The sequence below is a fragment of the Cygnus olor genome, chromosome Z, assembly GCF_009769625.2.
Source record: "Cygnus olor isolate bCygOlo1 chromosome Z, bCygOlo1.pri.v2, whole genome shotgun sequence".
NCBI lineage: Eukaryota > Metazoa > Chordata > Aves > Anseriformes > Anatidae > Cygnus > Cygnus olor.
This window is the reverse complement of record NC_049198.1, coordinates 33,466,751-33,481,091: the sequence shown is the minus strand read 5'-3', so window position 1 is coordinate 33,481,091 and position 14,341 is coordinate 33,466,751.

Sequence of the window (14,341 nt, the reverse complement as noted above, 5' to 3'; positions counted from 1 at the left end):
GTGGATCTCTTTCATAGCTCAGAAAACTTGGACCTGTGAAAAACGCTCAGAAGCTGAGCACATTTTTCTATTTCATGGAGATAAGAACAACAAGATAAGGGTTTGGGCTTAGGTGTGTTTCTTTGTTTTAGGTAGATCGATCTCCCTGCCCATCTTTCAAAATAATGTGATGACAGAATTCACTTTATACATAATATCTGAGATGCCTTATGTATGCTGGTTTGTGTTGGTTTTGAATAGGAGAGGAGGACACATACCACAATAGCTATAAAATATACTTAGTAATAAGAAAATAAATATAACATGATACCCTACATAGTCATCAGGTCAAGTCTTGTAAAGGTTCTTTGGAGACTAATGAGCATGACAGGACCAAGTGCCAGTGTGAGCGTCAGCACAGTGAGGAGCTTCCTATTAACCTTCTGTAAACGATTCAGAGCTGTCTGTGAAGCTGTATACCTTAGTTTGTCCATGCCATGTACACACAAGTGTCAATACAAACTTCCAGGGTTCCTGTGGCTAGAGTCACAGTGACTGAGATAGAGTGTGTAAGCTGTCCTGGAGCCTCCCTGGTACTGCAGAGTTATGCACTTAGTGGGGTGCACATGAATAGCATTATTGGTAAAAGTGGGTTAAGGTTGTTAATGAACCAGCTATAACACCACGCAGACACAAGCATACTGATCATTTTTCAGAGTGCTAGTTCTGCATTCGGAGTGTGGTTTAGCAAACAGTAGCCTGCCTGTTGATGAGGTGACTTTCCCTTATTTATGCTCTATAGTTATATGAGCATTGCTTTTCTAAGTCACCAGTCAAACCCTTTTTCACTGTGAAATAAAAAGAAAAAGCATTCATGATTACATGATTCCATCACCTTTCCTGCTGAGCCCACGCAACTACTTCTGAATACTTTTGGACTAAATTTGTCTAATATTCAGTCCCTCCTGCAGTTCCTTGTTTCACACACTTTTTTTTTCTTTTTCTTTTTCTTTTCCTTTTTTTTTTTTTTTTCCCTTTGCATTGGGTTCTCCAGTATATTATTCTAATCTTCAGGATTATAGCAAGCAACCTTTTTTCTACTTTCTCCTTACATTGTTGCTGAAGCACAATTTCTGTAGAGCAGTAGCTATTCCAGGGTACCATTGCATCGGGAGCCTGTCTTCAGCCTGACTTGAATTTAGCTGACCAGGAGAGGTTGGACATGCTGAGATCTTTTTTTCCTGTCCAAGAGAAGACCTGGCCTGTGAGAAAAATTATTCCAGAAGGATTCAGTTATCTCAGAATTACAGTTTCAGATCAAGGTATGTGTTCTGCCACGGTTACACTTAACTCCAGTCTTTAACAGTGGTTACTATATAAATAATAGCTGAGGGTTTGAGGTAGCTGTATAGGTGGCTTGTAGGACTTAGGGTGTTTTGTGCTGAAGAGGCAGCCAAACTGCTGATAAGATTGCAGGTGGAAATGGTTTCACTTCTACATGTTTGGTCCAGGGGTGCAATGAGAGGGAGAAGGACTTCACAAACATTGTTGATTAATGCTCGTAAACAAAACCTCTCTGAGGGGGCCTTGTTAGACACGGCTAGAGGAATGGGTCCAATGTCTACTGATCTTTCCTGGCAGTATCTGGCAAGGTAAAAATTACTATAGGGTGAGCACATTATAAGGTGAAATTAAGCTTCTGACTGTATTTGTCTAGCACTGACAGTAAAACTGTGTATGGGGAATAAGTTACAAAAATTAAGGAAGGACTGGTACTCAAGGGCAATGTTACCTTGAAGCAGCAGGCTGTTCCCTTGGATGGGCATTGCCTTGGAGCCAGGCTCAATGCTCCAGCCACTGCTGCAGGTGACCAGTCTCCCAGGGTGAGAGAACAGAGGTGAGAGCTGGGCTGAGGAGCTCGCACCAGGATGGGCTTGCTTTCTGTGCCTGGCAGAGTTCCTCAGTGGCTGCTGCTGTGTCTGGCATTACGTTGTTGTACCACAAACTCTGCAGGTGATTAAAAAAATACTGAAAGCAGTCTGTGAGAAAAAGCTTCATCACTGTCCTCTCCCTCCACCTTTGTTTACTGACTCCAAACTGATATGCTCTGCCCATGGTCTTGCCTGCCTCTCTTCAGGTAAACCAATGACACCTGTCCAGTGTAGAGATATTTGAGGAAGAATAAAAAATCTGCCTTAAAAATACCTGGCCACATCCCGGAGGGCAGGGATCAACCCAGAATCATTTTCAATAACTCTTAGTGAAGCACAGAGCATGGTGCTGGAGGTTATAAAGTTCACTCAGACACAAAAGCCACTAATGTGTTTTCATTAAAAAGATCACTCCTTGAAACCAGTATCATTTGGAGGCATTACTTACGGAGCATAAGTGAGCTTTCCAGTTGCTTTGGAGGTAAAACGTCAATTTTCTAAACGGTCTCATGTTTTGGTGCCCATTTTCTTACTGATATGGGATGAAATGACTGGAGAGGTCTTTTTGTCTTTTCATCATCCCCTTTTTTGTGGTTCTGACTTGGGATTACACAAAAATTTTGGTAGCAAGCAGAAATTTTCTATTTTAGATGAGTTGCACACCAAATCACATGTGTGAGCTGCCACAAGGCTTTATGTGTGCCTGGAGGGAGGCAGGTAGGCACCTTGGGGAAAGCACGGCAGCTGGAAACGGTCAGCACACACCTTGTCCCCAGCCACTCACTCTACATCTTCCTCCATTCAGATTCTCTGGGGAGTTTTCAGTCAATGGGCAGCAAAACCTGGAAGATACAGGCAAGTGTGTGTTCTGTCAGTTTATCTTGGTGATGCTGGGCTGGCAGATGACATGATATTTGAAAGGACTTTATGTGTATCTCCAAGGGTTTACCTGGCAGTCCTCTCAGCATTGTGGGGTCCATTAAATGCTGATTCCTGAATATGTTTTTCGAAATGAAGTCTTGTGGAGACTGAAAGCATGAATGGTTAGTCTTTAACATTCCAACGTCTTAGTTTCTATATGGTCAAATACAATACCAGCAGTATTCTTTATATGGTATACATTTTTAGCTGATGGGAACATTAGCAGGTAACTGCAGATTACAGAACTCCTGCTCAAAATATCAAACACTGATATTTCTAGGTGTCCTTACTAATATAACAAAGAAACTATTGTTATAAACTTATCCCATATTTCTGGAAGAAGCATGTTTTTGGCCTTCTCACACAAGTCCTTTTCACTCTATTTGATGTAGACAAGCAGTGCTTTCTCTACACAGAAGTCATTCGACCACATTAACAGAGTTGCAACACCTCATTTCCTTCAAACTAGAATATTCTAGCTTGAATGAAGGAACCAAAACCACTTCCTATACAGGCCAAGCTTCCTTGCAAGGAAGTAAAACATTTCACCCATCTGCTTTGGCTCCTAGTACTAGTCTGCTTGGTTGTTACTTTATATATAGGATCACCTTGCTTCCTGCAACTTGTCTTGATTAAGCAGAAGGTCAGTCTTAGGTTTAAAATTAATATAAGGATATGATTTCCAGTGATGTCATCACCTCAGCAGTTGTAAGAATAAATATTCTTCTTTGACCTTCAGAGGAAATATTGATGATTCCTGCCCCAGAACCAGAGGTTATAGGCTTTGCATTGCTAAAATATTAGATTACTTTTTTACTGCTGAAGCTGCATCTCTACAGAGTAACTTGGGAGAGAGCAAAAGTAACTTGAAGATAACTTGAGCTGACTTATTTCCCATGCTTGATACTTAGGGCAAAGATAAAAATTCCTCTGAAAAATACATTACTCTGTACGTGGGAGAGGGGGCTGAGCTGTCTGATCTAATATAAATGTCTCATTGCCTCTGCAATACAGCACTGGAAACATTGAACTCCACACCCTGGAATAACTGGAAAAGAGAAAAAAAATCCAAAATGAAGGTTTGTTTAGTATTTGTTGATATTGATTTAATATTTCTCACCTTCTGTATTTAATTCTTTCTTTTTCTTCAGCTATTTCACTGTTGTTGATATGCTAGTGGGTAAAAATATTCTTCAGCCACAGGAAATATCAAATAATCTGATTGTTGCTGTTTCCTGACACATTTTTGTGTCATCATCACACTTCCATACAATTTTGAAGACAGAATCAGAAACCATGTTGAATGCCTTTGCTCATTTTTTATAATTCTGCACTGGTATAATATATATAATAATAATAAAAAAAAAGTTCTAAGACGTATAGACTCATTGAATGTGTTTAAAAGAAAAAAGCTCAAGAGTTGTGCATCTGATGGCAAGGCAACTCACAAGTGACTGTGAACCAACTTCAAAAAAAAAGTGTCCCAGATAATGATGTTGCATGCTGCAGCTGAATAGCTGTTCCAAGAGCGCAAGAGTAATAACTTAGTGTTAATCCTAAAGGCAATAATAAGTCTGTGTTGTCTCTGCAGGGCAAGCACCATAAAACACTGCTGTCAAAAAAAGGTTGCGTTTTGAACATGGCTGATTTGACCTTTGCAGAGAACAAGGAAGGCAGAGGAGACACTTATTGCTCTTGCCTGATGCTTCTCCACTGTTACTACCTGACAAGATCTGCACGAGACACCCACCTTTTCCTTTTAAATGAAACCCACCTTCTGCCTTGTTGCACCATCTCTTCCAATTAGTAGTGTTTTGTTTCTGTTTGTTGGACACTGATACCTTAGAGTTGTTACCTTGTTAATCATTCATTCAGTTGTCTGTCATCATGATCAATATCACTTATTGCTTGGCTGAGCATTTGTCTCTTATTGGTGTTCATCAACATCTGTGGGTTATTGAGAAACAAATTAAATGTAGTACCAAGCTATGGGATTTCCACCTGAATATGTCTGGACCTTGAAGTGTTCCTAAGACAGACAAGACAGAGTTAAGCTTCTGTGTTGTCCTTTGTCCTTTCCATTCTCCATTATCTGTTAGTTGTATTTGTCTGCTGAGATCAGAAACAGTCTTTTTTTTTTCTTTTTTTTTTTTCCCCCTCCAGTTAGGCACCTATGCTGTACCTTACTCAGTGAATTATATATCCGCCGTTAAGGCCTCTGGACTATACTTTACCATTCCTAGAAATATTACCAATAGCAGAAAAACCATTTCAAAATCTTGAGAAAGATGATACACAAAAGAAATAAGTTTTTTTTTTGTTTGTTTGTTTTTTTAACACAGATTCATTTGTGACATCTGGAGGACTAGAATAAAAATGAGGCTTACTTACCCAATGTGGGTCATGCTTATCACCCAACTACTAAAAGATAATGTGAGGTTTCCTAGATGGTCTAGCCATACACTTAGTGAGGATGCCATTCCTTTTTATTTTTATTTTTTTATTTATTTCTGAGAAGAGATATTTATTTACAAAATAAATAAATAAAACGGTATTAAGTCAAACTAAGTTGTTTTGATGTCCCCAAACGTGGATTGTAGTAAAAATCCTATGTTTTTGGACTCTGGTGGCAAATGTAAAAAATAAATAGGGTATTTAATGATCTCTGATCCTCTTCCTCTTAGCTACTACAGAAATAAGATGTCTGGGAAAACAGTTCTCAAAACCATGATCTAAACATGACTTGCTGGAACTAAAATGGTTACGCTTCTTAATCCTGTTTATACTATGTGCTTTCTCTACTGTGTTTCTACTGATGTGAGTTAGAGAAGATACTGATCTCTCTCTGAAAGTCTGTTGTAGATTCTCAGCTGAATGGGTAATTTGAGCTGGGAGATGTGCTATCTCTAGGTTATTGTATCAATCATCTTTCTTAATGGATTAATAAGCAGATCTGGAGGCTTTGATAAATAACACAAAATAAATTCATGCCTGCTGAACTGGGGTTGTTGCCTAAGGAAACAGGACAGAATGAAAAAAGCAAGCATCTTCTGAAAATAATTAAGAAGTGGCTTTATTCACTATTGAACAAATGGCTGCCACTCTTCACCCTTTTCAGTGTTTACACTATTTAACTTGGAGGGTGTTTATATGGTGCAGGTGAGTCCAGAACTTGTTGAATCTTAATAACACACAGATGTGCTCAGAGCCACGTGCTACATCAACTCTTGCTATTAACACATCCAACATGAGTGCAACATCTATTGCTGTGCACCTGTAGCCAGCTTAGAGTATGATCAGAGCTGGTCCTTAGTTGGTCTCTGTAACAAGTCAAATCTCCTCATTTGCTTACGGTTCATTACCTGAAATACTTAACAAGACATTTACCTTCTGATCAGGTTTGTGATGATTGGGCATACCTTTTATTCCTGGAGATCAACTAATTTATCTGGCACAAAAGAGTAAGAAATTTAATTGTATTCTGACATCTATTTTTAGGGTCACCTCACAAGATTTTTTTCTGTGACATTAACTCTTTCTGAAATAACGGTAGGAGTTTCAAATAAAAATAAAAGAATCTGATGCCTTCTTTTGTCTTATTTTTGAAACCATTTGTTAAATAGCTATGAAACACAGGCTGCCTGCAAAGAAATAACTTTGCTTAAAAACTCACCTCAATTTGGTGGGGAAGTGGAGCTCTGCTAAAAATAAATAAATAAATAAATAAATATTGTGTATTAAAAGTGGGAGGTATGAAAAGACAAAAATGAGGGGAAAATGAAGGATATTAAGGAAAGTAACATGGTTGGCATGACACAGAATAAGAAGGAGCCAGAGTACTTTAGGAACAAAGAAACCCTTGCAGTGAAATGGGGCCATTAGTAAATGGAGATAGTAAAATTTTCATAATAATACTGAAAAGAAAGAATAGTCCCTGAGAAGTGCTCTATTAAAGGTCTTCCTATTTGGAAAGAGTCAGAAAAAAAGTCCTTGTATACCATCAGGATGCTGACATGCTTGCCAGTCCTTTACTGAGGAAGAAGAGCTTTAACTATTTGCAAAAAGGCAGTAAGTAGATAACCCACAGAGCTACCGAAGGGTTCTTAAAAGACAATTAAAGGCTTTTTATATCTGCAAATATGGTCATTTAATAAATATTAAGCACTAATGAGGTTCCAAAGCCCTGCAAAAGTGCTACAGTTTGAATGGGTAGTTTGGTAAGTTGAAAAATGTGTATTCCATGGAGAACTGAAAAACACAGGGAAAAGAACAAGTGAATGAATGGTCTAATGGAGACTGAAACTGACAGCAAAATGTTCTGTTAAACAGAATCAGAACAAACAAACCAAGGGATTAGACTGTAGCACATATTTAAGACAAAAGATGCTGGACTGAACGTTAATTATAGCAGTGGGTACTTTCAAGAAGCTTCCACAGACAAAAGCAGCAAATGAATTAGCACAAGCCATGAAGCAACACAGGAACATGAGGAAGCCCTTACACCTTACCTATATAACTGGGTAATAATGCTGTGGCTTCTACATGCAGCATCAGTAGAAGCAATACTGTTGTCCTGTAACAGTTCAAAGGTGAATGTATAGAGTAAAAAAAAAAAAAAAAGGGGGGGGGGGGGAGGGGAATAGATTTGGAAGGACTTGGAATACAGGAAAAGGCACTGTCATGGCAAAATTAGAGATTTGGGCATGTTTCATTTGTCCAGAGATGTGATAAAAATAGTAGGAAAATATATATAAGCTGAAGCTGGGAAATTTTCAATTAAAAATTATTTTTAAAAATATTAGTTTATTAATAAGGACTAAAAAACATGGTATATTGTTGAACTTTTGCCTTATAGTAAAATGTGGGTCTTTTCTAGAAGGTATGCTTCCATCAAATTCAAAAGTAATGTTCACATCAGAACAGGAATACCTGGACAAAATTATATAACTGTAATAACTGGAGTTCAAGCCAGACTGATGCTGTACAGCTTTTCTTGGCACCTTTGGCTGCAGAAAAGTCATGCTCAAATTCCTTCTACTATTGTCTTTCTGTGTTACAGCTGTAAACTGATTTACTGATAATACCATACAGAGGATGAGGCAAATGTGGTAATGGTAGAAGTGCTAAAAACAGAAATTCTTTGGAGATTGGTTTCTAGACCATTTGGAGATTGGTTTCTAGACCATTTAATTTTATGTATAAATAAAAAGTTCTTAACTCTGAAATTAAATGGATGGACAGATATTGAACTCTTCCTTTCATTCTCAAAATGAACTGTGCATTTAATCAAATTTTATTTTTAACATTTAAGCCTATTTGAGAGGCTTCCAGTTTTTATCTTAAACTTTGATTCTTTTTTTTTTTTTTTTTTTTAATTTGGTTGTTTCAAATACTTCTCAAAGAAATATTTTCTGAATCCTATCTGAGCTTAATTTTCTCCAAAAATAACTCTTTTTTTCTTTCCCCATCAGACTATTCACAGACTATTTAGGTGAAATCTGTGTGGGTGAACTCTTTGTGTATGTATGCTAGAGACTCAATATGGTACCTTAAATGCTCATTAACACATTTTCTAGAGCAACTAGATCTGACTGTTCAAAATCACTTCTTGCCAAACTAAAGGTTGTGTGGTGGTCTGCTCTCAGCTTTGCTGAAAACATGATTCCTCCTTTTGTATCTTTGGTGTGGTGACTGTGGCTGGCTGCCAACCCCCCACCCAGCTGCTCTCTCCCCCTCCTCAGCAGGACTGAGGCAAAAAATAAGATGAAAAAACCCATGGGTCAAGACAAAGACAGGGAGGTAACTTACCATCACAGGTAGAACAGACTCAACTAGGGAAAAATTAACTTGTAAATTAAAAACAGAGTTGGATGGTTGGAAACAAAGACAAAAAATAAAACACCTTCCACTCACCTTTCACTTTTTCCCATGCCCAACTTTAGTCCTTCACTTCCAGCTCTTGTACTGCACTCCTACCCCAAGCAGCACACGGACAATGGGAAATGGGGGGCTGTGGTCAATCCTGAGCAGCTCCTCACTGCTGCTCCTTCCTCCTCACACCTTCGCCCTGCTCCCTTGTGGGTTCTCCTCTCCAATGGCTGCAGTCCTTCAGGATAAACCTGCTCCAGCATGGTGTCTCTCACAAGGCCTCAGCTCCTTCAGGAAATATCTACATGCTCCAGCATGGGGTCCTCCATGGGCTGCAGGGAAATCTGCTCCAGCAGCTGGAGAACCACCTTACGCCCTCCTTCTCTCACTTGGTGTTTACAGGGTCATGTCTCACACTTATTTTTCTCCCTGCCCCCATGCTGCCTGTGCAGCATTTTGCCCTCTCCTAAATCCATTTCCACCAAGGTGCCAGCCGAAGCTGGAGGGCCTGGCTCTGTCCTGTGGTGGGGCCGCTGGAGCCAGCCATGTCTGCCACAGGGCAGGCCCAGCCTCGCCTCATGGAGGCCCTGCAGCCACCCCACCAGTGCCTTGCCAGGCACGGGTCCCAGTATGCTTTCAATTTTTTCCCCATCTGATCAACTTTCTGGATTAGAGGCCGTGTAGCTGTGCATTTTTGCTGCCAAAAGAAAACTGAAATGACCTTATTATCGTATTACTTAATAGCTGTAGTTGATATTACTTGTGACACAGCTTATCTCGAGTGCCTTCTGCTATTGGTAACCTTGTTTTTGCTGAAAACTGATTTTGAATGAAGTCGCAGAAGACATGATGAGCTTTTCAGTATCACTGCTGGAAAGTGGCATAAATTTTAGGAGGATTATTTCAATACAACCATATATATATATATAATGGGTTACTGGATTTATGTAATATTTTTACATGGGACTTTCACAAAATCCAGTTTACTTGGGGGGTCAGCAATAATGTCCATTCCTTTGGGCTAGAAATACTGCAAGAATTACCCTTATTTTATTGTCTTCTAGTTTTTGTTTCTAGCTGAAACCTGGAAGGACTGTGCAAAAAAAGGGGGAAAATGCTTGTGTTAGAGTCCTTACTGTACTTCAACATTGTCACATACTTTATATGCTTAGATTACCTCGTTTAACTTAGCCTAGACCATCATTCATCTCCTGGGGTATTGGCTAACAGAAGAACAATATCCCAATTTGTAACCAGGACCCCCTTCTCATCAGGAGTCTGTAACAGAGCGTGATGGAGCTGGCTGAAACCAGTGGCTGGGAGCTGGCCCACTGCTGAGGGATCCCTTCCATAACAGATTTGAACTAACGCCTCTCCTACAAACTGCCAAGACAAGACGCATGACAATTTCATTTGAAAAAGCTCTAGCTCAGCGACAGTGAGAGAAAATGGCCCAGCAATTCCTTGAGGTGAAGTAGTGGAGGTAGACAGACAATACTGTATCTAAGCAAGTAAGGTACTTGGAGGGAAGAGGCAGTAGTAAGTCTTGTGACTGATTTATGACATGGAAATGAGGACTATACAGAGGTATGTAAAGCTTATGCACCAGCTGAAGTGATCCGTTGCCCCACACTTTCTGGTTTGCAAGAAACAGATGGGCTCTTTTATACTCATAAGGATAAAGGAATAAATGAAATTGCATCTAAGTTCTGGGTGACAGCACAAATTCTAATGGCTGCACATGTGTTATCATCGCAGAGAATTTGAGAAATTCTAGTTCTCCACTTCATGTGTAGTGAATCAAAGGCTGACCCAAGCTGCCAGAGGCTGTCACTATATATTCACAGTATTCCCAGGGATTAGGAAAAATAGGTGGGGCCTTGCATTCAACATAAGCTGTGCACAGGCTAACAGTGTCCTTCTTGTGGCTAAATGAGAAGAATAACACTTGATAAAAATCATTTTGACCCTTTCAGGTTACTCTTATCATCCATAAGAGGAGGTTTGTATGTGATCACAAGGACGTTGAGAGGACATGTAAACCAAGTTCACAAGACTAACTGAGCAGTACCAGAATATAAGTGCGCGCAGTGTTTTTGTCTGGCCAAATATCAGGCATATCTCCTATCCCACAGCAGCATTTCAGAGCAAAGGGAAGAACACAGATGTGCTGCAGCAGCCTTATAACAGGAGTTTCTGTAGGAAGCACAGCCAGTGGAAAAATGGCATGTTCTTTTGTTATGGCTGAATGACTTCTGCTAGCATACTTCAGGTATTTTAGGATCTGGGAGTGCGAAATTAGACTGTAGATCATTCTGTTAGACTTTTCCTAAGATAACACCCCCACGCATGCTTGTTCATTGTGTTAATTCTCATGTCATGAGCTACCCAGGTATTGTGGTGCTACATGCTGGAAAGGAAAGGAAATAGAAAGGAAAGGGAAAGGGAAAGGGAAAGGGAAAGGGAAAGGGAAAGGGAAAGGGAAAGGGAAAGGGAAAGGGAAAGGGAAAGGGAAAGGGAAAGGGAAAGGGAAAGGGAAAGGGAAAGGGAAAGGGAAAGGGAAAGGGAAAGGGAAAGGGAAAGGGAAAGGGAAAGGGAGGGGAGAGGAGGGGAGGGGAGGGGAGGGGAGGGGAGGGAAGGGAGGGGAAGGGAAGGGAAGGGAAGGGAGGGAAGGGAAGGGAAGGGAAGGGAAGGGAAGGGAAGGGAAGGGAAGGGAAGGGAAGGGAAGGGAAGGGAAGGGAAGGGAAGGGAAGGGAAGGGGAAGGGAAGGGGAAGGGAAGGGAAGGGAAGGGAAGGGAAGGGAAGGGAAGGGGAAGGGAAGGGAAGGGAAGGGAGAAGGGAAGGGAAGGGAAGGGAAGGGAAGGGAAAAAAAAAAGACGATATTGTTCTGAAGAATACCTAACCACTTCCTTTCCTGTAAGAATGTACAAAATGCTACTTCGGTGTGTTTTAGGAAGTTCTGCCTTGTGACTGCGATACAATCTCAGGATTGCATTTTAGAACAGCTAAAATACTTTACCTTTTCTTGCTGAGTTATATTCTATATTGCAATTCAGTCACATATTGGGGTTCAAAGACAATACTCTGAGACTTCTCAGAGCAGAAGCAAAGTCAGGGTCTGTCTATGTGCAGACTAAATAAACCTGACATCCAAGGGATGTAAATTAAGAATATCACTTTTTCTGGTGTTGGTTTAAGAACATCTTTGAAGTATTGGCAGCCTTATTATGGGATTAACATCTTTCAAAATAGCCAATGTAGCAATACTCTACAATGAGGTGTTCCAACACACCATGTAAGATAGTAGCATGTATATTCTTCTGTCTCCGTTTACCAGGCAGTGACCTGAAGATTTGCAAAATATTGTTACCTCTAAAAGCAGATCTATTTTGAAAACTCAGGAGGAAAGACTCGCTGTTTTATTAATTGCCTTAAACTAAAACATTGCATTCACTCAAAGTGTTTGAATGACTCTTGTCCAATCACAGTCCTGATTCAAGTATTTTTAATTCAGGAATCAAAATGCTTTTTGTTTATATCAGATAGCAGTTGCAAGAGCAAATGTGGCATAAACAGGTGCATTAAACTACAGGAACATATAGAAGCCAATAAATAAGAGCACACATTGAACATTTACAGAAACATTTCTGAACCACATACATTTTGCCTTTGTGAACAATGACATGGAAAAAAAAATATGAATCAGAGAATCAGAGAATATCCTGAGTTGGAAGGACTCACAAGGATCATCAAGTCCAACTCTTGGCACCACACAGGTCTACCCAAAAATTCAGACCATGTGACTAAGTGCACAGTCCAATCTCTTCTTAAATTCAGACAGGCTTGGTGCAGTGACTACTTCACTGGGGAGCCTGTTCCAGTGTGTGAAAACCCTCTTGGTGAAGAACCTTTTCCTGATATGCAGCCTGAACTTCCCCTGTTGCAGCTTCATTCCATTCCCTCAGGTCCTATCGCTGGTCATTAAAGAGACTAGATGAGCGCCTGCCCCTCCACTCCCCTTTATGAGGAAGCTGTAGACCGTGATGAGGTCTCCCCTCAGCTTCCTCTTCTCCAGGCTGAGGAGATCAAATGACCTCAGCTGCTCCTCATACGTCTTCCCCTCTAGGCCCTTCACCATCTTCATAGCCCTCCTCTGGACATCCTCCAACAGTTTCGTGTCCTTTTTGTATTGTGGTGCCCAGAACTGCACACAGTACTCAAGGTGAGGCCGCACCAGCGCAGAGTAGAGCGGGACAATCACTTCCCTTGACCGACTAACAATGCTGTGCTTGATGCACCCCAGGATACGGTTGGCCCTCCTGGCTGCCAGGGCGCACTGCTGGCTCATATTCAACTTGCTGTCAACCACAACGCCCAGATCCTTCTCTTCAGGGCTACTCTCCAGCATCTCGTCGCCCAGTCTGAACAGATAGCCCGGGTTGCCACTTCCCAGGTGCAGGACCCAGCATTTGCTCTTGTTAAACTTCATGTGGTTGGTGATCGCCCAGCTCTCCAATCTGCCCAGATCTCTCTGCAAGGCCTTTCCACCCTCAAGAGAGTCAACAACTCCTCCCACTTTAGTGTCGTCAGCAAATTTACTCAAAAAACCTTCTTGTCCTACATCCAAATCATTTATAAAAACATTGAAAAGAACTGGCCCTAAAATGGAGCCTTGAGGGACCCCACTAGTGACCATCCGCCAGCCTGATGTAGCCCCACTTACCATAACCCTTTGAGCCCTGCCTGTCAGCCAATTGCTCACCCATCATATGATGTTTCTGTCTAGCTGTATGCTGGACATTTTGTCCAGTAGGAGACTATGGGAAACTGTGTCAAAAGCTTTAGTGAAATCCAAAAAGATCACACCGGCTGGTTTCCCTTGATCGACTAGATGGGTGATCTTATCATAAAAGGAAATCAAATTTGTTAGGCAGGACCCACCCCTCCTGAACCCATATTTTCTGGGACCAATGACTGCATTGTCCCCCAGGTGCGCTTCAATAACTTCAAGGATCATCTTCTCCATAATTTTACCAGGCACTGACATGAGACTGACAGGCCTGTAATTGCCAGGGTCTTCTTTCTTCCCCTTCTTGAAAACTGGTCTGTGAGATTGCCCTTCTTGAATGAATTAGTCTGTGAGATAAAATTATTTCGATATAGTGGTCATTATCATCATAACATTATCAAATCTGAGTAGCCAGCAAAACATCTGGCTTTAACAGACACATCAGTGAAAGAGTTTGTGTCTTCCTTTGTCCTACTTTCCATCCACTTCATCAATGCCTATTGCCACAGATTTCATGAACCTAAATAAACTGCACTTAATTATGCTAACACATGGAAAAATCAAGGAGTATGTTATTTTACCTTGTGTTTTTTGTTCTTGTTGTTGTTGTTGTTTGTTTTGTCTTTTATTTATTTATTTTTTTTCTTTCCCTAAGCATTCAGATAAAGTTTTAGTAGAACTAGCTTGGATCATCAGGTCTGTATCTCCAGAAAATGTAAAGAGAAAAGTGAACTATGCTTGAGGTTCTTACTGTTTTTAAGTAGACTTTTATGAACTTCTTATGCCACAGAAGAGATATGCAGCTGATATTCTGACTGTCTCATCTGAATGGTCTCATCTGAGATTTAAATGA